At 43.6% G+C, this 25,682-nt stretch overlaps 1 pseudogene across 1 annotated transcript; it reads right to left on the bottom strand.

Annotated features, from left to right (window-relative positions):
* Positions 1-19,742: 19,742 nt before the first annotated feature.
* Positions 19,743-21,705, bottom strand: LOC308347801 (large ribosomal subunit protein eL27-like; annotated as a pseudogene). Its single transcript has one exon. The product of its transcript is annotated as a large ribosomal subunit protein eL27-like (transcript).
* Between the last annotated feature and the right edge of the window lie 3,977 nt (positions 21,706-25,682).

Genomic DNA, 25,682 nt, shown 5'->3' with positions numbered 1-25,682 from the left:
ACAATACTGGTTTGTGCCAACTGGTTCGTTGTCTAAGCATAATTAGTAATAGTGTCCTGAAATACATAGTTCCCTTGGATCGTGGGAGCCACTGTTATTCACAGGAATGTTGGCTATCCCTCAAGTATATTGTGGAGCAAGAAAATAAGAACCACTGCTATAAAGGTATAGTCATCAAAACAGTATGCTACTGGCATAAAAACGGACTCATAGACCAATGGAACAGAACTGAGAGTCCAGAAATAATTTCATGCATAAACGGTCAAATATTTGACAGGGGAGTCAAGAACACTCAATGGGGAGAGGATAGTCTCTTCAGTAAGTGGCCTTGGGAAAACTAGATATTCACATGCAAAAGAATGAAATTGGGCTCCTGTCTTACACCAGTCAAAGAAATTAACTTGAAATGCATTAAAGACTTAAATGTAAGACCTAAAAACTTAAAAGCTTCTCGACATTCGTCTTGGCCACAATTTCTTGGCTATGACACCAAAAGAAACAAAAGCAAAAACAGGGGGCGCCTGGGTGGCTCAGTGGGTTAGGCCTCTGCCTTTGGCTCGGGTCATGGTCTCAGGGTCCTGGAATAGAGCCCCATGTTGGGCTCTCTGCTCAGCAGGACGCCTGCTTCCCTCTCTCTCTGCCTACTTGTGATCTCTGTCTGTCAAATAAATAAATAAAATCTTTTTTTTTTTAAGATTTTTTATTTATTTATTTGACAGACAGATCACAAGTAGGCAGAGAGGCAGGCAGAGAGAGAGAAGGGAGGAAGCAGGCTCCCTGCTGAGCAGAGAGCCCGATGTGGGGCTCCATCCCAGGACCCTGGGATCATGACCTGAGCTGAAGGCAGAGGCTTTAACCCACTGAGCCACCCAGGCGCCCCAATAAATAAAATCTTTAAAATAAAAAAATAAAAAGCAAAAACAAGACACTGCAATACCAGCAGGAGAGGGATAAGTGTTCACTGCCAAAGAACTTGGCAGAGAGGTTACACCCAGAGCTGAGCCTCTGTGAGCAGCCCAGACATACTATCAGGCTGTAATGGGCAGGAGAAGCTCCTGGTTGGCTGGGAGACTGGCCTGCAAAAATACTTCTGTGCTTTTTCATCTCCAGAAGTAAGTTCAAAGGTTGCTTAGGCAAAAATCAGTTACAGAAAAAAATTATGATGATTATTTTTAAATGTTTGACAGGGCCTGTTTTATAATTGTATTAAAAGAAAAATGAGTTTAAAGTCCACTATAGAAATTACATAATGGAGAGAGCAAACCACCAAAAAAATGAAGGGCAGGAAAAATGTCTCTCAAACAGAGCATTTAATGCAAATGGATTAACTCTCATGTACAAAAAGGAAAAGTTAAAAATAATTTTTTTAAAAAAGGAAGAGTTAGGGATATTTTTAAGTGATCCAATTATTTGCTGGCAACAAGATTCACAACTTAGAAAGACACTAACGGCAATTAGAAGGTCTAAGATTTATCATGTTGGTATAATTTAGGAAAATCAGGTGTTACCTCATAAATGTTCTGTCTTTGAACAGAATACTACGTGCCAAGATCTTTAGGGTTTCATCTTTGGTTTCTCCATTATCCACACTGGAATGTTCCTGGACAGAGCTGGGAATCCAACCTTTTAATGTGTCACTTAGAATTGCACAATGAGGTAGCCTTACTCAGCAAACCAAAAACTCGTTCTGTGGGATACTAACGAGAATTTGCAAAATCTCTTCTTAATAAATGTTTATCATATCCTCCCTCCATGTGATTGTATGTTGTCAGTGTGTGGATGTCTTGCTGCCACTGTTCTTTCACTCCCACAGCTCTGGGTGGAGTTGTACTGACTGCTGGCCTAGATACACATGATTATTGGTCTGTGTCTTTGCTGTCTGCCCAGAGTCCTTGTACCCGAATTTCCCAATGAAATCTGCCAATACATTTTCTTTTTGCCTATGCTCTTTGAGTTGGATTTCTGTCACTGGCAAATAAAGAGTCCTGACTAATGTTCCTGGTAAGCCTTGTTCAAGGTCTTTTTTTAAAATGGAGAGAGTAAAATCTTAAAAATTAACATATATTTTTTTCCTTGGGGAACATATGTATGAATGTGAAATTATTTTCTTTTTAGTTTTTTTAAAAAGATTTTACCTATTTATTTGACACAGAAAGACACAGCTAGAGAGGGAACAGAAGTTGGAGGAGTGGGAATGGGAGAAGCAGGCTTCCTGCTGAGCAGGGAGCCCAGTGCGGTGCTCTATCCCAGGACCCTGGAATCATGACTTGAGCCGAAGGCAGATGCTTAACGACTGAGTCACCCAGGCGCCCCTATTTTTTTTTTTTATTTAGAAGGATACACATCAAACTAATAATAGTGGGTTACTTCTGGAGACAGAGTTAGAGAGCAGAAAAGGCCTTTGGTTTTTTTCTGCAATGTTCCATTTAAAGAAATAAGAATGTAAATACAGTTGTGACTTTTCAATTAGTAATAAAATAACCATTTTCAAAAGCAAGGTTCATTTTCCCTCTTCTGTACCAGCCCATTCCTGAATCATTCCGTCCTAAAAGAAGGTTAAGCCTGCACGTTGGGTGGAGATGGTGGCATAGAGCAGGATCCACAGTGGAAAGGAATGTCAGGATCTAAACTGGTTAGAGAGGGAATCCATGAAGGTAGGCTGCCTGGTGTGAGGTACTGGAGCCCAAAGAGGGATGTGAAGGGAATACACACGTAAGAGGGGGCACAGAGAAACATGGTATGTAGAAGGAGTTTGCTCAAATAAATAAATCTACTAAGGAAAATGAAAAAAAGAGTTCTCCCTGAGAAGGGAGTAGGAAATATGGGAAAGGAGGAAACTAGAAGGAACTCTGAGACATTGGACTATAATTGAAGAAATCTGAGTGAAGTCAAGTTTTTCAATAGTGATAGATGATAGATGATGATAGATTGATAGATAGATAGATGATAGGGATTTTCAAATGAGTATTTTGTGTGTGTGTGTGTGTGTGTGTGTGTGTGTGTGTGTGTACATATGCCTCTGTCCCCTAACTCTCTTGCTGAGAGATCCTGGGAGCAGCAACATCCCAATAACCATGAAGCACCTGGCACCTAGATCCTGGCTCTAAATACCGTTCGCCAAAAAGAAACAAGTTACTGATTTCAGGGCTGATGCTGGAAAGTGCATGATAAGCCTGGAATACATTTTTGTGCCAGAAAGTCAGGAAGTGCTCAAAGAATGACAGGGACATGACAATTGGACACTGAAGGTGGTTTGAAGGGAGTGGGGCTCACTGGTTAAACAGGTGACAAAATTGAGCATCAAAATAAATATTAAAGTTAATAGAAAAGAACCAATGGAATAAAATAGGAAACCACAGGGTGCCTGGGTGGCTCAGTCAATTGAACATCTGCCTTCAGCTCAGGTCATGATCCCAGGGTCCTGGGATCGAGTCCCACATCGGTCTCTTCACTCAGTGGGGAGCCTGCTTCTCCCTCTCCCTCTGCCTGCCACTCCCCCTGCTTGTGCTCACGCACTCTTTCTGCCAAATAAATGATCTTTAAAAAAAATAAAATAGAAAAAATAGTAATAAAATAAAATAGGAAACCACAAGTCCATATTGATATTAATTATTAATGGGGAATAGAATATTTACATAGTTTCACAGCCACCTCCCCACAAACTACTTACTAGTTGTCAAGGAAAAGAAAGTAACTTTACAAAAAAAAAAAAAAAAGTAACTTTACAGGGGAGGAGTTTCTCCGAGGCCACCTGAATCAAGTGATGGAAGTGAGCTTTGTCAGTAATGGGACACACTGAAATCATGCACCACCTGAGAAGATACAATGAGAGGAACATAGCTTCACCTGCGAGATACTCCTGCCAATGAAGCCTAGCCAGGATCCAGCCATGAGGAAAAAGCATAACATATCCAAACTGAGGTGCATTCTACAGCAGAAATGGTTTGGAATCTTCAAAAGTGTTCAGGTCATGGAAATCAAGGAAAGACCGAGGAACTGTTTCAGAAGAGAGTTTAAGATTACGTGGTGGTAATGTAACAATGTTAATTTCCTGATCCTGACAGCTTATGTAGAATGATGTTCTTGGTACAAAATATAACTAAAGTATTCAAGGATGATGTGGCATCATGTTAGCAATTTACTCACAAATAACTCAGGAAAAAAATAGTTTTTTATACAGTGCTTGGAGGTTTTCTTTATGTTTGAGATATTAAAAAAAAACAAGGTACATAACAGAATGTACCACAAAACAATATTTATATTATTGAAGAAATTAGTAACACTGACTGTTTCTAGGGAAGAGAACTGGGGAACTAGCAGACAGTTCTGAGGGGAAAACTTACTTATCATTGTACATTTCTTTTATTGAATTCTTTTTTTTAACCATGTGCATGTATTTTCCGTGAAGTTTTTAAAATTAAAATTTAAAAATAAATTAATAATAAATACACGGGTGGGAAAGTGTGACCAGAAATTCCATTTCTAGGTATGTACTTTTTTAAGTAATCGCTATGCCCAACACGGGGCTTGAACTCATAACCTGGAGATTAAGAGTTGCATGTTCTACCAACTGAGCCAATCGGACACCCCTTTTTAAAAATTGAATTATTTTTCATTTCTAGGTATGTACTAGAGAATCATTTGCACATATACACAATGAGGCTTATAGAAGGATGTTCACTCTAGTATTGTTTATAATAATGGAAAATAGGAAACAAGTTCCATTGACCTAAAAAAATTGCAAGTTAATTTAATGACAAACTATGCAGAAGTTACAAAAGGCACAGTGGATCTACATGTTTTAATATAGGTAGATTGATAAAGCTATATTGTTGAATAAAAGTGTCATGCTGCAGAATATGAACCATATGATACACTTGATGTAAAAAAAATCAACATATTCAGAGTGTATGTGTTTGTGAACGTGTGTATAAATGAAGAGCAAAGTCTGACAGAAGAGTGGCCAAGGGGCCATGCTTTAGCCTTGTTACTTACTGCCAAATTGTTTTACAGAAATAGCAAGTCAACCTATTACCACAACGGTGTAATCCTGCAAACTGGGCAAAGAAGGACAGAGGCCTGCCTGGTAAGAGAAAGGGAAGAAATTAGTGGAAAAATTAGTGGAAAAAGTGTAAAACAATCTGTATAAGAAAGACCTTGGGGTGGAGAGTGGGAATAGGGAATGAGAGGGGATGTAGGAGGTGATTTGAAATAACAGATTGGAAGATAGAAGAAGTATCAATGAGAGAGGAGAAAACTGATCAGTCAGGGTCATTGAGGAGCCTGAAAAGTTGGGCTCTGTGTCCAGGGATAGACGAGAGAGCCTGTTGTTCCCTTTTACTGGAAAGCCAGTAAGTGTGAGGAGCTGCTAACAAGTCGGTGGGATATGGAGAGGGAAACTGAGAGATATGGAGAGGGAAACTGAGAGATCCAGACAAATGGCTCTGATTCCTCAGTGAATTAGAAGACAAAATTGTCTCCTGAAAAAGAAGAGAAATGGGTGGTGGGAGTTGAGAGGAAGGCAGGAGAGTGAACATGTGAGACAGGTGTTTGGGAATGTGATAGGAGCCTAACTAGGGACATGGAATAGTATTGTACAGCTGAGATCCCAACTGTGAACTTTCAATGACATTGATCCCCACATACAATAGTCCTCCGTTAGAGCTCGGTAGTTGGGATTATAGGAGAGAAGAGGGATACTGGGTTAAATCGGAATTGAGGTTTTCCTTGGCAAGTGACCCCAGGATGTGAAAGATTTTTGCTGGAAGATTTTCAGAATGATATAGCCTTTGGGTATGGGCTTCAACTGGTCAGAGAAGGGCCAGGAGAAAACTAAGGGCCCATTCAGGTTAAGGTCTTTAATTAACTGCCAGTGAATCAGAGATAGACTGGTGTAATTAAACTCAATGGGCAGTGTAAATTAGTACAATCCTTTAAAAAAATATTTTGAGAACACCCATCAAGATCTTTCATGTTTTACCATTTGTATTAACATTTTTACCTTCTGTTATTCAAACTTTGAAAGTATACAAATGGACAAAATATACAGTTGCACGAAAGTGTTCATTAAACCATTATGTATTACCTAAATGGTCTACAGTACTTTAAAAAAATATATTTATGTAGGGGCACCTGGGTGGCTCAGTCCATTGCGCACTGGACTCTTGATTTCGGCTCAGGTCATGATCTCAGGGTTGTGAAATCTGTACCTGCATTGGGATCTTGTGGGGCATGGAGCCTGCTTAAGATTCTCTCTCTTTGAGGGGAACCCTCCTACACTGCTGGTGGGAATGCAAGCTGGTGCAACCACTCTGGAAAACAGTGTGGAGGTTCCTCAAAAAACTGAAAATAGAGCTACCCTATGACCCAGCAATTGCACTACTGGGTATATATCCTAAAGATACAAACGTGGTGCTCCGAAGGGGCACATGCACCCGAATGTTTATAGCAGCAATGTCCACAATAGCCAAACTGTGGAAAGAGCCTAGATGTCCATCAACAGATGAATGGATAAAGAAGATGTGGTATATATACACAATGGAATACTATGCAGCCATCAAAAGACATGAAATCTTGCCATTTGCGACAATGTGGATGGAACTAGAGGGTATTATGCTGAGTGAAATAAGTCAATCGGAGAAAGACAACTATCATATGATCTCTTTGATATGAGGAAGTGGAGATGCAATGCGGGGGGCTTGGGGGGAGGTAGGAAAAGAAAAAATGAAAAGATGGGATTGGGAGGGAGACAAACCATAAAAGACTCAATCTCAAAAAACAGACTGAGGGTTGCTGGGGGGAGGGGGGACGGGCGAGGGTGGTGGGGAAATGGACATTGGGGAGGGTATGTGCTATGATGAGTGCTGTGAAATGTGTAAACCTGGCGATTCACAGACCTGTACCCCTGGGGATAAAAATACATTATATGTTTATTAAAATAAAAAATTTAAAAAAAAAAAGATTCTCTCTCTTCCTCTCCCTCTGCCCACCTTCCCACCAAGTGCATATGCATGCGCTCTCTCTCTAAATAAAAACAAAAACCAAAAAATTATTAATAAATTATTACACAGCTATTAAATTCATGGTATGAAAAATAGGTATTAAAATAGGAAATTGCTTCTGTTAACAGAAAAACAGCAGGTTATAGAACTATGTATACAGTATGAGTTTAACTCATAAACATAAGCATTATAAGGAAATCTGGAAAGAATATACCAAAATTTAAATTGTTATTATCTCAGGGCACCTGGCTGGCTCAGTCAGTAGAACATGCAATGCTCAGTCTCGGGGTTGTGAGTCAAGCCCCATGGTGAGTGTAGATTACTTTAAAAAAAAAAAAAAGTAAATAAATAAAATATATCCCAACATTTTTTTTTTAAGATTTTTATTTATTTATTTATTTGACAGACAGAGATCACAAGTAGGCAGAGAGGCAGGCGGGAGAGAGAGGAGGAAGCAGGCTCCCTGCTGAGAAGAGAGCCCGATGCGGGGCTTGATCCCAGGACTCTGGGATCATGACCTGAGCCGAAAGCACAGGCTTTAACCCACTGAGCCACCCAGGCACCCCAATCCCAACATTTTTTAAAAATAAAAAAAATCATAATTACCTTTTGCTAATAGGATTGCAGATTATTTTCATCATATTTTGTATTTTTGGTAATGCACATAAAAAATCTCACACATACTTTATAATATAAGATACACTTTCATTTTAATTTTAAGATTTTATTTTATTTAATTGACAGAGAGAGAGTGAGAGAGAGAGAGAACAAGCAGGGGGAGTAGCAGACGGAGGGAGAAGCAGACTCCCCAAAGAGCCTGATGTGGGACTCAATCCCAGGACCCTGGGAACATGACCTGAGCCAAAGGCAGATGTTTAACCAACTGAACCACCCAGGCATTCCAAGATACACTTCATTTTAAAATAAAACAATTTCAACTTTTCACTTTAAAAAAATGAAAATACAACTCGTTCTGCTATTAACACTTGTTCTGAAAATGTTAATTTATTCCAATGAGATTAATATGTTGTAGGATAATTAGAACAAAATCCAAATTTCTCATTTGCTAATACACAACGTCCTGTGCCAGAAACAGTAAGCGAGCACAGAAGCTGCATCCAGCTGAGCCCAGCCATGTAGGAATACCAATGCCCACAGGCACAAAAACAGCAATCGTGAACACCTTTCCAAAAATCAAAGAGAAAGCATTATCTATTAAGAACTGCCAAAATGGCTCCTCTGTGTGGCCAGTTTAGTGGGTCCAGACACCAGTCGACTTCCATCCAACTGCCAGACAAAACCAAAAACGCAGAGGAGAGGGGCGCCTGGGTGGCTCAGTGGCTTGGGCCTCTGCCTTCAGTTCAGGTCATGATCTCAGGGTCCTGGGATTGAGCCCCGAATTGGGCTCTCTGCTCGGCAGGGAGCCTGCCCGCCCCCCCGGCCTGGGGCTCTGCCTACTTGTGATCTCTCTTTCTGAAAAATAAATAAAATCTATAAAAATAAAATAAATAAAATAAAATCAAGCTTCACTGAAGCTTAATGTAGCCATTAAAAAAAAAAAAAAATGCAGAGGAGAAAGCCACAAAAGGATTTCCGGCGTGATGTAGAAGTTAACGGAAGACCAAGTTTATACACTAGATCAGAAGTTCAGTTCCTATGAAACAGCTATTTATTAGAAATGCACGCCTCAAAGAACCTACATGCCAAGGTCAGAAAATCATGTCTCAGGATTTAAGGCTAGGAAAGATGGCTTAACCGTATCGTTTAACCTCCGTGCCCAACTGAAGGGCATGAGCCACACTGCTCCATATCTGGTGTTAGAACTTTCCATCATATTTCAGATAATCCTCCTTCTATCACTTACCATACCTTATAAGCCTCGATTCTTCTACAGCAAACTTCAGATCTTTCTCAAGGTGAGGTGCCCTATTGATTGGAGTGTTTATGTATTCTTAACCATTCCACATGTGTTAAACTGTTTTAGTGTTTTCATTAGATTCCTCTTTTTAAGAAATGTGTTCTAAAAAAGATTTTCAGTGTTGTCCCTAAACCCATTTCCCAATAGCCCTGTGGATTACACCACGGACTTCTGCATAGTACAGCGATTTTTGAGGAGCATGTATTGAGTTACTGCAGAACTGAACATCCCTGGATGGGAAGACACAGTTATTATCCTGCCAAAGTGAATACACAAAGATAATGCAATCCCATTCACAATTCAAATGTGATTTATTTCGGATCTTGACAAATTGGTAAGAAAGTGAATCTATAAGGCTTTCTCAGCCTTGCCACAATTGACATTTGGGGCCAGATAATTCTTTGTTGTAGGAGGCTGTCCTGTACGTTATAGGATTTTTACAGCACCGGTGGCCTCTACCCACCAAATATCAGGAGCCATCCCCTCTCCTTTGTGACAACCCAAAATGCCCCTGGACGGTGCCAAAAATCCTTTGGTGGACAAAATTACCTCCTTAAGAACTACTGATTGATTGATAGCTTGAGTGATTGATGGGTGAGACTATTTAGTTATTTTATTTAACTTTAATTAATTAACATATTGTGTGTTATTAGTTTCAGAGGTAGAGATCAGTTATATATAAAACCCAGTGAAGAACTACTGATTTAAAGGAACAAATTTGTGGGCCCTGATAGCTCAGTCTGTTGAATATCCAACTCTTGATTCCAGCTCAGGTCATGGTCATGGGATCGAGCTCTGTGTCCAGCTCCATGCTCAGCCTAGAGTCTGCTTGTCCTTCTCCCTCTGCTTCTCCCCTTCCACCTCATAAAAAAAAAAAGTTTTTTAAAAAATAAAAATACATGAAGTTAAAGCACAGATTTGGCAAGAAGGAAAGGGGGAGGATTTTCCTTATTAAATCAAAACTGTAAGACTACGGGGGCACGTGGGTGGCCCAGTCAATGGAGCATCTGCCTTTGGCTCGGGTCATGATCCCAGGGATCACGGGATAGAGTCCTGCATCCAGCTCCCTGCCCAGCCAGGAGTCTGCTTCGCCCTCTGCCCTTTACCCTGCTTGTGTGCTCTCTTGCTCTCCCTCAAATAAATAAATAAAATCCTTTAAAAAAGAAAGCACTCAGGTGCAAATGCATACTTACTTTTATGAAAAAACAAGAGATGACTCACAGGGTGGGCTGCAGGGTCCAGAGCGTGGTACCAAGATCACAGAGTGTGAAGAGCTCGGAGGATCATTCACGGGCCTTGAAACCTAAGGGAGTTTGCCTGCCTGCATTTCAAAACGACTTTGTCCTGGTGACCCGCCCCTTTTTTTTAAAGATTGTTTATTTATTTATTTGACAGACAGAGATCACAAGTAGGCAGAGAAGCAGGCAGAGAGAGAGAGGAGGAAGCAGGCTTCCCGCTGAGCAGAGAGCCCGATGCCGGGCTTGATTCCAGGACCCTGGGATCATGACCTGAGCTGAAGGCAGAGGTCTTAACCCACTGAGCCACCCAGGTGCCCCCTGGTGACCCCTTTTTGACCTTCCACTTTCCCTCTCTTGGAGTCAGAATTTCTGTAACTTTACCTTATGCCTGTACCACCATTCACCATGCATTGGGAACAGATAACTTCTTTAACTACCCAAGTCCACAGACAGAGAAGAATTGTGACCAGTCATCTCACCCATACCTGATTCCATGAGACAAAATGTCATGAGGTTTGGGATTTTGGAGCTGCCAAAATTTAGATGCGATCTTGTGCTTTTTTTTTTTTTTTTTTTAAGATTTTCTTTATTTATTTGAGAGAGTGAGAGAGAGCATGAGAGGAGAGAAGGTCAGAGGGAGAAGCAAACTCCCTGTGGAGCTGGGAGCCCAATGCGGACTCGACCCTGGGATCACGGGATCACTCGACCCTGGGATCATGACCTGAGCATGAAGGCAGTCGCTTAACCAACTGAGCCACCCAGGCACCAGATTTTGTGCTTTTCAACGGAGGCTGTGACGGGATGCTACTTTGGAGACCTTGCGATGGGGTTGCATGAGTTTAGCCTGTGGGATGGACACAAAACCATAGTGAGGGAAAACAAATCAGTGCTTGCCCCCTGTGTGGGTAGGTGAAGGTGTGACTCTAAAGGGAGTTTTGAATGTGATGGAACTGCTCTAACTCCTGATTGTAGTGATTTGTTTTGTATCCTGATCCGTAGGATACGAGAATCTGCTCATGTGTTAAAATCCATGGAGCTGTATACCAACAGAAAAATTAATTATACTAAATGGTAATTTAAATAATTAAAAAAGAGAAAAGAAACAGAAGGACTAGAGAGCTCCATTAATTCCATTTATGAAGTCCTATTATCTGTGAATAATAAATATTGGAATCATCTAGAGAAAGGAAAGCTAGAATTGGGTCCCAGCCTCTTATTCTTTGCTTGCTTTTAGCAGTTAGTTTCTGTTTATTCAACGTAAGCTCTCCAGGGGCAAACTTACTCTTGCCTTTTCCTACGGTCCCAGGTCCACGGTATCTGGGTTTATCAGTTGATAGAGCATATCTCCTTTGGTAATACAAAGTCCTCAAGGAAAAGGTCATAGGAAGGCACCCGGAGCCCAGTGGCTCTTCTCGGATTGCTGGCTTTGGCCATCCACTGGACAGGAAGAAGGAACTGGGCAGTGAATGGGTTTTGCCCACTAGGAGGAAGTGTGGAATGAAGCAAGACAACTGTTGGTTATGTGTGTATGTTTAAGATTTTATTTATTTATTCATTTATTTAAGAGAGAGAGAGAGAGAGAGAGAGAGAGCCAGAGCCATGGGAGAGAGAGCACGAGGGGTGGGGTGGGGAGAAGCCGACTCCCCCTTGAGCAGAGAGCAAAGGTCAGGGGATCAAGACTTGAGGCAGACCCTCAACTGACTGAGCCACGCAGGCGCCCCCTATTGGTTGGTTTTACAGGAAGGGGGGAGTTTAAGGTCCTGGTTTTAGATAATTGAGTTAACTTCCTTGTGGCTCAGATTCCTCCTCAGAGATAACATCTGGTTTGTTTACCATAGGGTGGTTGTCAGAAGCAGGTGGGATAATGTGCCAGAAAGCTAGTGACACAGACTTCTCTCACTCTTGGGGTACTTAACTTGGTTGGGATAATCACCAGGGCATCATTCCCTTGTCCCATTACAGCTTCTAGCACAAGCAGTTTTAAATCTCTTGAGAGAAGGATCAATGTCTCAGAGACACTTACACACGATTATTTCCACACACGCTCTCCTGAGGGGCCAGTGGCATCGCACAGAGATCCTGCATTCCCTGGGTCCTGTCCACCAACACAGCCCCTGCACCGTCCCTCACCCTCTTCCTCCGGAGGAGATAAGGCTCTCTTAGTGGGGAGCGCCTCTGTGTGGCAGCCAGCCAGCCAAGGGCACAAACACACACTCTCTCACACACACACAGCTCTAAGGAGAGAGAATAAAGGGCACCGTTATTACAAAAGGAAAGGTAACACCATAGCTGAGGAGTGGTGTCCCGACCTCCCCTCTCACAGAGCAGCAGTGACAATTCAGTAGTTTTGGGTCATGAGGCTGGGGACCAGAGGACCCAGCACTGTGAGGTGAGCAATGTGTGTGGAAATTAAGACCCTTCCCCTTTGTTCCAGTGTGTAAATGACGATCTGTTTTCCTGGAGACTTTTTCCCTGCGTCATTGTCCAGGGACAGGACCCTGTCTTCAGGGCCAGTTCACGCTGCACATTGCCCTACACCAGCAATCCTCAGTCGGGGGCTTGTGAAAGCACCAAGATGTGTCAAAAGTCACGGGGAGATGAAGCAATTTATTACTTAACAAGTAATATTTGAGTTGCAAAGGCTATCCAGGCTGTCCCTACAAAAATATGTTGAAAAAAAAAAAAACTTCAGAAAGGAGTTGAGGTTTCCTAGGATGTCACTCTCTGTAGGTCCCTCACATTCCAATAGTTTTAAGTTTTATTTATTTATTTATTTATTTTAGATACATATAGAGAGAGGGTATGTGAATGGGCAGAGGAGCAGAGGGAGAGGGAGAGAGAAAATCTCAAGCAGACTGAGCCCCATGTGGGGCTCAATCTCACGACCCATGAGATCATAACCTGAGCAGAAACCAAGAGTCCGATCCTTAACCCACTGAGCCAGCCAGGCACCCCTGCAGTGGAGTTTTCAAGTAGAAAGGGAGGGGAGAGTCCCCGTTACCACCGCCATGAGCTGCACGTTGATGGTACTATCACCTACCAGGTGGGAGAGGGTGAAAGTTAATATTGGAAGCAGGATGACATTCTTTTGGATATTGCCCCCAAGGCTGAACGGTTTTCCAGATAAACAATTCCTCGTTCCTGTAGGTAAACGAGCTCTGCAGGGTTTCCAAAGCAAAGCCCAGGCAACAGGGCTGGGGCACTAGTTTCCCAGAAGCCTGAGGCCCGTCAGGTGCAAGCATTCCATTCCTGCAGCCCTACCCCTGCTTCTTCCAGCTCATTCCATCCCTCCCCGGCATCCCCAGTATCCTTGAGCCCACCAGGACTCCAGTGCCACTGGCCCAAAGCCCCTTTTCACTAAGCCCCAGCCCTTGCTAGTCCCTCTTCAATTCCCACCTACACTCCCTGATCTATTACTATGATGCCCCCCACTGGCCATGCCTGGGACCACTCTCCCCCACCCGCCCACCCCACCCCCACCGTCTCTCCCTTAGTGGTACTCACTTGGCCAAACCACAAGCCAGGGTCATAGGCCCTCTCTCTGCCCAAGGCCTGCCCTTGAGATTGGATGGAGAGAACGAAGCTCAGAGGCTGACTGGTATCAGGAGAAATCCATGACCACGGATCTCCAGTGGCCTTCATGATCTTGGCCATGGCCTTTCTCCATTCATTCTCCCCATTCCCAGATAACCTTTCCAAACCCCTCCTCTCTCCTCCATCCTCCAACTTGTCCTCTCCTGTCCTGGCTCTGAGCTGATGAGCAACTTGACTGAGAAACACTGAAGCATTGGAGAAGCATTTCCACAGAGTCCTCCCACACCCTAGCAGCCACCAGGGCCTGCAGCCGCCAAGCCTGCCCTCCTCTCCCTGAAACCTGTCCCTGCAGCCTGCAGTAGACCACAGCCCCTCGAGCCCTCTCAGTGCACCCTCCAGCAATCCCCCCTCTCCCTCCCCTCCTAAGCCACCGCTCTCTCACTGTCCACCACTTATTTCCCCCTCCTGCTGTCCCTTCACCACCACCACCACATCTTTTTCTAGTGGCCCCCAAATTCCTCTAGGGATCTGTCCATACTCACTGTCTCCAATCCCTCATCCCATGTTGGATGAGAGAATGTCCATCAGGCACCCGCAACCACCATTCTTCCCAAACTGCTTCCATGAACGTGTCCAGTGACTTCCTCCCAGATGGCCAGGGTTCACTTCCTATCCTCATGCGACTTTACACAGAAGCATTTGAGTGCTGTCTCTGTCTCCTTCTGGATACACCTTCTTCCCCTGGCCTCCAGGACACCACTCTCTTGCAACTTCGTTCCTCTTGTCTCAATGCTTCCTCTCAGTTTCCTTTGTTAGTTTCCTGCACTTGTCCCAGATCCTTGATGCCAGGTGTCCTGGGGACTCAGTTCTCCAGCTCCTGTGTAGCTGTCCTTCTATGTCAGCCCCTACCTGACTGCTGGGCCCAGACTCGATTTTCCAATGGCCTCGTCCATATTTCCCCTTCAATGTCGGGGAGACATCTCAAATTTAAGCTTAGTCAGCAAATCGTTTTATTTCATGTTCTCCAGAAGGCAGATCTTGTGTAACTCATTCCCACTGAATCCAAGGTAAATTTTTAAAAGATTTTATTTATTTATTTGACAGACACAGAGAGAGAGAGAGGGGGAGGGAACACAAGCAGGGGTAGTGGGAGAGGTAAAAGCAGGCTCTCCGCTGAGCAGGGAGCCTGATGTGGGGCTGGACCCCAGAACCCTGGGATCATGACCTGAGCCGAACACAGACACTTAACCTACTGAGCCACCCAGGCACCCTGAGAGTCCAAGGTAATTCTTAAGAAGTTTAATTTTCAAAAAGTATCTTTGGAGAAGTCTTAGAATCATGCATTAGTCACACCTATATTTTGATCACTAAGGCATGTTTCGTGTTTTCTGCCTATTGTGTCCTACTCATGAGTTATGAGGAGAATTTTTGAGGTAGCCTACAGAATTAGTAGACGCCTTGTGAACCTAATCAAGGATCAGCTTAGGAGAGAGACAGGTGTTGCTGTTTCCTGGAAGAAATGCCAAGGCTGATCATGTGATGCCCTCTGAGGGGAAGAGAATACACCAGCAGGACCAGTTGCAGTCAGAAGCTCTACATGCAAATTTTACACATTCCCATGACTCCTTCCTCTTGCACCAACCTAGCATAGACCTGAGAACCAGCTGGCATCTTGGACAAATGCTCAGGTGAGAAGGATAGAAAACCACGGAGAGAGCCTTGAAGCTAAAAGATGTCCTAGGGGTGTCTGGCTGGCTCACAGGGTAGAGCATGTGACTCTTGATCTTAAGGTGGTGACTTAGAGCCTGGCCTTGGGTGTAGAGATTACTTAAAAATAAACTCTTAAAAAAAATTTTTTTTAATTAAAAGGTGTCCTAGCCCGATCAGCCTGAGATCCGAACCAACTTGTAGTCCAACATAGTCAGGTCTTTTGACTTAATGCCACAAGGGAGACTACACACCAGAAGACCCATGGGTCATTTCACCAAACAAAGGAAGAGCTAGTACAGGATTTAGGAGTGAAGCAATGTGTTGATAGGCTCCAAGCAAAGCAGGGCTGTGTGAAAAGCAGTTTACCTCAGGTCTGAACTGCAAAGTGGACCCAGGGTCTCTTACTTTAGAAAGTATAGTTGAGGGGCACCTGGGTGGCTCAGTTGCTGAGCGTCTGCCTTCGGCTCAGGTCATGATCCCAGGGTCCTGGGATCGAGCCCTGCATTAGGCTCCCTGTTCACAGAAAGCCTGCTTCTCCCTCTCCCACTCCTTGTGTTCCTTCTCTCACTGTGTCTCTATCAAATAAATAAATAAAATCTTTTAAAAAAAAGAAAGAAAGTATAGTTGAGCTTTGAACAACATAGGGGCTTAGGGGTGCTGACCCCCTGCATAGTCGAAAATTTGCATGTAAGTTTTGATACCCTAAAAACATAACTATAAATAGTCTACTGTCACCTAGAAACATTACTGATAACATAAGCAGTTGATTGACACATATTTTGTATGTTATATGTATTATATACTGTATTCTTACAATAAAATAAGCTAGAGAAAAGAAAATGTTATTAAGAAAATCATAAGAAGGGGCACCTGAGTGGCTCAGTGGGTTAAGCCTCTGCCTTCGACTCAGGTCATGATCTCAGGGTCCTGGGATCGAGACCTCCATTGGGCTCTCTGCTTAGCTGGGAGCCTGCGTCCCCCTCTCTCCCTCTCTGCCTACTTCTGATCTCTCTCTCTCTGTCAAATAAATAAATAAAATCTTTTTTAAAAAGAAAGAAAGAAAGAAAGAAAGAAAAAATCATAAGGAGGGCCGCCTGGGTGGCTCAGTCATCAGGCATCTGCCTTCAGCTCAGGTCATGATCTCCACTCCCCTCTGCTCGTGTTCCCTCTCTTGTTGTCTCTTTATATCAAATAAATAAATTAAATCATTTAAAAAAAAAGAAAGAAAGAAAAGAAAAACATAAGGAAAGTGCAGGAAATGGCAGAAGGGAAGTCAGGGAGACGTCCAGGGTGAAAGGCATTTGAAGTGCTGTCGATGGTTCTGAGACATGAGGCACGTACCATTAATACTGGAGAGGCTTCCAGGACTTTCTCCAAATCATAAGGATGTACACAGACAGGCTCTAGGAGCAAAGACTGGTTCCTGAAAGATAGCCAGCCAGAAACTGAAGATCTCAATCCTATAACCACAAGAAAGTGAATTCGGCCAACAGAGTAAAAAGGCTTGGAAACAGATTCATACCTAGAGCCTGCAGTGATCCTATGATGGGTTCATAAATACTTATAAATGTAATATCCTTATGTCATATCCTTATCCTGACTAGCAGACATAATATATATTTTTTAAATTTGGGGGGTATAGTTGACACACAATGTCATATTAGTTTCAGGTGTACAATACAGTGATTTATCACCTCCCTACTTTGCTATGTGCACCACAAATGTAGCCACCATCAGCTACCACCTGTCACTATACAACCCAAGTACAATATCATTGACTATATTCCCTCTGCTCTGTTTTTTATTCCCATAACTTATTCACTCCATAACTGGACACCTGGACCATACATAATATTGCATTAACTAAGGGGACCACCTTCTTTTCTCTGAGGTTCACAGTAATGCCTCTTCCCAGCTTGAGGGAAGAACCTTCTCCTACAAATGAAGATATCATAATTTCAAACAGAATATTTAGTCTTAGGTACAGAGAGGTCCCTGCTACATCCACTCACAAGGCCATTTGGTACACCAAGTTCCAGCAGCCAAGCTGAAGGTCTGGTTTGAGTTCCCCTGGAAAATAATCACATGACAGGTAGTGTCATGGAACAAGCCGAACTTCCCACCTCCAGACATCCGGTCAGTTCAAATCAGGCATCCATCTCAAATCCTGGGTTCTGTTATGCAAATTCAAGGATCTGATTTCAACGGCAGGTATGTTTTCCAGATGTGCTCTGCCCTAATTTCAAGAATAGCACATATTCGAATAGAGTCTATATATTGCAAAAAAAGAAAAGAAAATCATAAGAGAAAATACATTTACAGTACTATATTGTATTTATCAAATTAAAAAAAAATCTGTATGTAAGTAGACCATGACGTTCAAACCCATGTATTTCAAGGGTCAAGCGTACAGTTAAGACAGCTGTGAAATGTTGTGTCTAGCACCCGTTATCTGAAGCTCTGTATCTGAGTCGTATATTGAAGCTGCTTCCGTGTCAGAGTGACCCAGAGGCAAGAATGGGATATCCATTCTTACTGACACAATTTTAAACAGCAAAGTTTTGGATGAGTGATGCTTTTTCAGAGAACAATGTTTCTCAGTAAGTGAAAATGCAGTAGTCACGCAAACAAAGGGGTTGTTAAAACACTTCATGGTTGCAGCAGGTCCTTTGGAGAAAGAGTGGGCCAGAAATTTGGCAAAAATTTACTTTCTCAGCTCGAGTTAGTATTTGCTTTCTCAAGGGCCAGAGCAGGTGATATGTGACACAAAGACTTGGTTAAACTTTTGCCTTCTTTGCAATTCACTCTGTAGCTGTCTTGCATTTTCCTTCCACGCATATCCCTTCCACTCCTGATCTTGAAAAGAAAACAGGGTATTAATATTCTCTGCCTGACCCTACAATCCTTTCATCCCCAGTAGCCACGTGCCCCAAGCCTGACGGAGGAAGTGAACATGTCAACTCGGGGGCTGTATCTGTTTGAGGCAAGTAAAAGATCTTCCTTTGAGACTTGGCAGCAAAGTTTTTTTAAAGCTGTTGACAGCCTGTCCTATAAACGCCGCCTTCTCCTCAGCTGCCTCTCAGGTGGCTTGGGCCTACAACCCTGTTCAAGACCCTTTCATAGTCACTGTCTAGCAATTAACATGTTTGTACTTGTTTAATATGCCTGTTATTTCAAGCAAGTTGAAATCTTTTTGAGAGAAGGAATGTTGCCATAAATATGTGTGTGCATTTAATACACATAAGCAATCTTTTGGTCTTTCTCGGGAGCCCTCGGTGGTGCTGGGCACAGAAGAATCAGCAAATATCCTCCTACCCAGCTTGGTGCTGGCACCAAGACAAGACCCCTTGTCCTTTCCCATTTGGACAGAAAATTCAGGAACAGGTAGGAGGATAGGGAGAGTGTAGACCCAAGAGGTTACCCTCTTGGCCTATGAATTTTTAACTCTTAAAAAATGAAAATAGGAAAAAAATTTAAAAATTAAAAAAAAATGAAAATAGGGAAGGGTCATGAATTTTAAAAGCAAAGCAAATCTGGTAGTTAATTTTAAAACCAAAGCAGGCTGAGAACATCCTCAGCCTGAGCACGAGTGACCAGACCACCCTAGAGGGGTACAGGGTGAGACATCCCAGGGAGGCCACTCTGGCATAAAGATTATTTCGAGTTAAAAGCAACAAAAACCCAGCAGATGCAGGAAAGTCTCTCTGCCTCCCCTGTAACTGCCTAAATTCATGGTGGAAGGGAGAGTCTGCATCAGGAAGGAAAGTACTAACAGAAACCCCCTTTACCAAAGGAACTCAGCAGCATGAGAGCACAATCTCGTTTTTTCCAAACATCTCCTTCTACCTTCTTACTAAGGACTTTTCTCGTCTTTGAGTCCTCAGGCTCGAGTGAGGAAGCTCACACGAGCTTCCTATTGCCCCATTACCGTCAGAGTTTCATGTCTGTGTGGATTCCCCATAGGTCCGCACCTTAAATTTGATTTGCTCCTGTTAATCTGTCTCATGTCAATCTGGTCCGAAGTCCAGCTGGAAGGACCATGGGGCAGAAGAAGGTCTTCCTCCCTGATCATCCCCTACTTGTCGGTCACAAGGAGGTCAGATGCCATTGGCTGGTGGCATGGACGAGAAGATTAGGATCCGACGGATCCCCTTTTGTGTCCTTCTTCATTTCCTCTTCCTCCTTCTTTGCCTTCCCTTCCCCTCTTCTGCTTGTTCCTTTCTGCTTCATCCACTCCTTCCTCTTCTTTCTCTCTCTTCTATTTTTCTCCCACATCTTTGTGGAAATGGCAAAGCATTTCCCAGACCCACTGCCCAGCTGCAGTGTCACCTCATACCACCCCCACCCTGTGTCCGGGTGTCAGGGTGGGGACCAGGGACCAGTGCCATAAAAAATAGGAGAGGGGTACAGATTACACAGCTAGGAAGTCCATGGGTGTAGGTAACACACATGACCGTCACCTCTTAGAGAGAAAAGTGAAGATCCAAGGCGCATACTGCCCCAGGAACGTTGCCCCCCAACAATGACTTTAAAAGCAAATCATCTACCAGCATTACAGTAATTAAAGTTTCAACTCATGGTTTTTCTCTGTCTGGGTCCGGAACCAATATACTCGGAATTGGGATGGCTTTGGGGAGGATGAGGGCTAGGACACGCCAGCCATGTGCCTCTGATAAGGGTGAGGTCCCACAAGTTACTGAGCTCAGCAAGATTCCCACAGGATCTGCCACACGCTAGGCAGTGAACACAGGTGCCCTGGAATCATTTCCTCCTGGCCTAGAAAAGTCCCTGCAATCTCCGGTCCATGAATCCTACTCCTATCTTTCCAGCTCACTTCATCCAGTAAGTAAATATCTTTAGATCCCACCAGGATAACACTCAGATTGGGTCTACCACCTCCTCACTGGCTCCGTACCACAATGTATTCACTTTGATCTTCATCCAGCTTAAGTTCCATGGACAATTTTTTTTTTTTTTTTAAATGACTGAAACAAAACAGATCTAAAACCGCAGCTTTGGGAAGAACCATTTGTTCTTGCCGGTCCTGTACCTCTCCTTGAACCTGACCTCCGCCTATCTTCAAGCCTTGTGTTTAAGAGCAGAATCTCTGAAGACATCGTTTTTGAGGACAGTTTTGTCCAAGGGGATATCCACGGAATACCTTGTGGGCATGAGATGACTGTAGTTGTAAACTTTCATGAAAGACTTGATCTTTGACTTCTTGGTCATTTTCTTCTTGCCCATGGCTGCTGTCACTTTGTATGGTGGCGGGGGGAGCAGTCAATTCCAGCCACCAGAGCATGGCTGTAGGGACGGTCTGAGGTGCCATGGTCAGTGCTCTTCACAGTGACCGATTTGTACCCGGAGTGGCATCCTGTCAGGACCAGCACCACCTTCCTGGCTGTCATGAACTTGCCCATCTCAACACCAGCTGTGTGAGCTTACAGCAAAAAGGAAATAATGGCACCTCCACTTGGAAAATCATTTTAATGACTCCTTTGTTTATCCTCAACTCACTGCCTATCTATCACTGCCTATCCTCACTCAGCCAAACCACAGCTCTGGTCAACTCCAACTCTACCTGCTCCACACACTGAACATGGCTGAAGAACAGTTAAGCTGATGCGTATTTAAGCTGACAAACTTCCACTGGGCCCTGACCGCTGCCCACTAGCATATTATCCTTCCATAGCCCACTCTCTCCCACACTCCTAGGCAAGTACTTCACACCTTGTCCTCTTCAAACTCCATGTCTTCCTCAGCTTGTTTTGAGGAAGTGATCTTGCTTCCTTGCTTTACTGAGTGAGTTGAAGCACTTTAAGAGAACTTCCAGCACTCCCAGGACCTCAGACTCTCAGTGTCTTCCAGCATATATGCAGTCTCACCTATCACCAGAGACCATCTCTCCGTGTGCCCGTCAGCCAGTCCTTCCCAGGTCCTCCCACCATGACACTCACTTCATCCTCTCCAACTCAAGCCAGCCAAGTCAGCACACAAACACAGTTGTTTCTCTCACCTTAAGTTCTGCCTATAAAAAGGGTTCATGTTTTTTCCTATAAAAGAAACCATCCAGTCTGAAGTTCTGTCAGTCAGGATTTTCTAGAAGCGCAATTACTGAGGCAAGATTCTCCTGCCAAAATTCTCTCCATGCTATGTGGATATCACTACAACAGAGGTGGGGACAACATTTCCACACGCGTTGTTTACACACTCACTCTTCACACTCCCTTCCACACCGTGCAGTGACTTGGGCTCTGTCATTCCCCCATCAGTCTGAACCTTAGTTTCTAACATACACACACACATCTCATGACCATCTTAGGAGAAAGTTTCTATGGAACAAGAGCTTCAGACATCAGATACCTTTCCACTGTTGTTGCACTGGACTCCATGCTGGTCCATGACACCAGGTGTTCCGGGGTCATTTGGAGAGTGAGTCCTATGTACTTGAGGAGTTCATGGCTCACAGAAGAGACAAGCAGGTCAATGATTAATAAGTATGCAACAAGCCCACGATCTCTGAATCCAGCTGGGCCCTGAGCTCAGAGAATCAGCAGCTCAGAAGGTAAACAAACCGTGTGACCTCTGGCTTATGAGTCATGAAATCATCTCCCTAAGAGTGTGTTCATAAATTTTCTAGACGCTGGCCCAAGGCCCAGAATAGAGGTGTACAATTATTTGTTGAAGAAACACACGTGCACATATCAGCTCCTTGGAGAAACAATGAGAAAGACACTTAATATCCCTTGGGGCAATAGGGCAAAGGACTCACAGAGGAGTTGAGCTCGAAACTGAGAAGCAGGCAAGGGGGTGAAAGGTATTCTGGGCAGAGGGAACTGCCTGTGCAAAGACATGAAAAGAAGGTTTAAAAAAACTCATGACAGGGTGCCTGGTGGCTCAGTCCGACTCTTGATTTCAGCTCAGGTTGTGATCTCTGGGTCATGAGATCCAGCCCTGCATTGGGCTCCACACTCAGCCTGGAGTCTGTCTGTCCTTCCTCTGCTCATTCCCCTCCCCACCACACCCCCCCTTATACATTCTCTTGCCCTCTCTTTCTCAAATAAATAAATAAAATCTTTTAAGAAAGAAAAGAAAAGAAAGAGCTCGCAATGCCTGCGTGGCTCAGTTGTTTAAGTGTCTGCCTTCGGCTCTGGGCATGATCCCAGGGTCCTGGGATTGAGTCCCACATGGGGCTCCTTGCTCAGTGGGAAGGAAGCCTGTTTCTTTCTCTGCCAGCCCTGCCTGCTGCTCTGCTTGGGTTCTCTCTCTCTCTCTCTCTCTCTCTCTCTGGCAAACAAATAAATAAAATCTTTAATAAAAAAGGAAGGAAGGAAGGAGCGAGCTCATGAATCTAGGAAACCACGTGGTGTTCATCGTGACTGTCTCAGGGAGGAGGGTCCATGAGAGAGGTATGAGACTGGGCTAGTAAGAGGCAGCACTAATCCCTCTCTGCCTCAAGTACCTTCAGATCTGACAAGGAAACTCATTTCCACCTCAGGCCTTCGAGTTGACTTCTTCCCCAGCTGCCTGGGGTTTCTCTTTTCCTATTCTTCCCAAAGCACTTTGCCTTGAGCATCTGTGGGAGGACAGGGCAGCATTTTTCACAGATATTCCTAGGTTTCCCTTGGTTCACACTCTCTTGCCTCACAAAATTTAGAAGAGACGGCAGTCCTTTTCAGATTCGTGTAGCTATCCTAGAACTAGACAACTCCAGATCAGGTCTCTCAAACCCAGACTATATATAGGATATTCCAGGACTGCTGGATCCTGTCATCTCCAGAGGCAAAGTTCTCTGAGAAGCTCAGAGAAAAGTTCTCTGAAGACTACAGATTTCCTCCTCAATTCCCCAAGATGGGGTGGCAAACGTGTTTGTTCGAACAATATTTATTGAGTATTGTTTCCAGGCTCACTTGCTGCCTCTCCTTCATGCATTGATGGATCTCTTTTCCCTGTATCTCAACACCCAATACACTTGGGCTATGTGTCAGGCCCATTCTAACCACTTTATAAGAATAACTCAATACATTTTCACAACAACCCACTAAGGTAGGCGTTGTAATTATTCCCCTTTTGTAAATGAGAAAACTGAGGTAAGAAATGTCAAGATCACCTAGCAAGTCAGTGGTGGAGTCAGGAATAGGATCCAAACAATCCATGTAGAACCTGTGCTTATAACCCTCCACACTGCTGCCTTTCTTCACACCCCTTCTCGGCAGCCACCATGCAGCCATCACACCTGCAACAGAGATAAATTTCCTTTCTCCCTACTACAGGGAATACATTTTTGTTTTGTTTCTTAGCACTTTTTCTTATGTGCTTTCATAAGCACATGTTAACACATCCCTTCTAACATTTTCTTTATATAACAGCTTACACAGTCTGAGCAAGTTCATTTCTAAAATCTAATCTCTGTGGAAGATTTGTTCCTCAGAGCTGAGCTGGAAAGAGTTGGTTCGAACCAACTGATGTGTAACTTCTCCCTGGGGTAACCGTGCGGGACGTTCGTCTTCCTCCTCAGAGCACGACCCAGCCTGCAAGCTCACACCTCAGAATTCACAAGCCCCTGGACTTGTATTTGAAACATGTCGAAGAGTGAAACTTTAAATAGTAGCATAAACAGAGCAGTCAGGAACACAAACTCCAGATTCAAACTCCAGCCAAGTTCATCACTCAGCAACTACATGACATTGGACAAACTCTAAGCTTTAGTCTCTTTATCGCTGAAAGAGAGACAATAATATTCTTACCCCAAAGACTCTTGGAAGCATCAATCTAACTGATCCATATGAAGAGCTTTGTATAATGCCTGACACAATAAGTACTCAAAAAAAAAAAAAAGTTAGTTTTTAAAAAAAACTATTCTCCACTCGACAAACTAGGAATAGAAGGAAATCACTTCCACATGATAGAGACCATGTGTGACAAGCCCACAGCAAACGTCATACTTGACGGTGAAATGCTGGAAGCTTTTCCACTAAGATCAGGAACAAGACAAGGATGCATACTCTCACCATTTCTATTCAACATGGTGTTGGAAGCTCTAGCCAGAGCAATTAGTCAAAAAGAAATAAAAGGCATCCAAATTAGAAAAAAAGAAGTAAGATTATCTCTGTTCACAGATGACATGATTTTATATGGAGAAAATCCTAAAGACTCCACACACACACACACACACACACCATTAGCACTAATGAACAAATTCAGAAAAGTTTCAGGATACAAGCCCAATACCGAAGTATTGTGTTTCTATACACTAACAATAAACTACCCAAGAAGGAAGTTAAGGAAGCAGTTCCATTTACGATAGTATCAGAAAGAATAAAATAAGGGTGCCTGGGTGGCCCAGTCATTAAGCGTCTGCCTTCGGCTCAGGTCATGATCCCAGATTCCTGGGATGGAGCCCCATGTCGGGCTCCCTGCTCAGCTGGAAGCCTGCTTCTCCCTCTCCCACTCTCCCTGCTTGTGTTCCCTCTCTCTCTGTCAGAAAGAAAGAGAGAGAAAGAAAGAACGAAAGGGGGGCACCTGGGTGGCTCAGTGGGTTGAGGCCTCTGCCTTCAGCTCAGGTCATGATCCCAGGGTCCTGAGATTGAGTCCCGCATCGGGCTCTATGCCCAGTGGAGAGCCTGCTTCCCCCCACCCCTGCCTGCCTCTCTGCCTACTTGTGATCTCTGTCTGTCTAATAAATTTTAAAAAATCTTTAAAAAAAAAGAAAGAAAGAACGAAAGGAAGGAAGGAAGAAAGAAAGAAGAGAAAAGATACTTAATAAGGTGCCTGGATGGTTTAGTCAGTTAAGTGGCCGACTCTTGATTTTGGCTCAGATCATGTTCTCAGGGTCCTGGGATTGAGCCCTGCATCTAGCTCCACACTCAGCTTGGAGTCTGCTTGTCTCTCTCCCTGTCCTTCCCGCTTCTTGTCCTCTCTCTCTCTCTCTAATAAATAAATAGGTTTTTTTCATTTATTAGATAAATAAATAAACCTGGGTGGTGCCATTGGTTAGGCATCGTACTCTTGGTTCTGGTTCAAGTCATGATCTCAGGGTCGGGAGATGGAGCCTGGCACAAGTTCCATGAGGAGCACAGAGTCTGGTTGGGTTTCTCTCTCCCTCTTCCTTTGTCCCTCTCCCCCCGCCCAAATAAATAGATAGATAGATAATAAAATTTAAAATAAATAAATAAAACCTTTTTTTATAAAAAAGACTAAAATACTTAGAAACAAACTTAAGCAGAGAAGCAAAACACTTGTACACTAGAAACTACAAAATGGTACTGAAAGAAACTAAAG

Source organism: Martes martes, assembly GCF_963455335.1.
Source record: "Martes martes genome assembly, chromosome: 8".
Classification (NCBI taxonomy): domain Eukaryota; kingdom Metazoa; phylum Chordata; class Mammalia; order Carnivora; family Mustelidae; genus Martes; species Martes martes.
The sequence above is the reverse complement of the archived record's forward strand: the minus strand, read 5'-3'. Positions and strand labels throughout refer to the sequence as shown.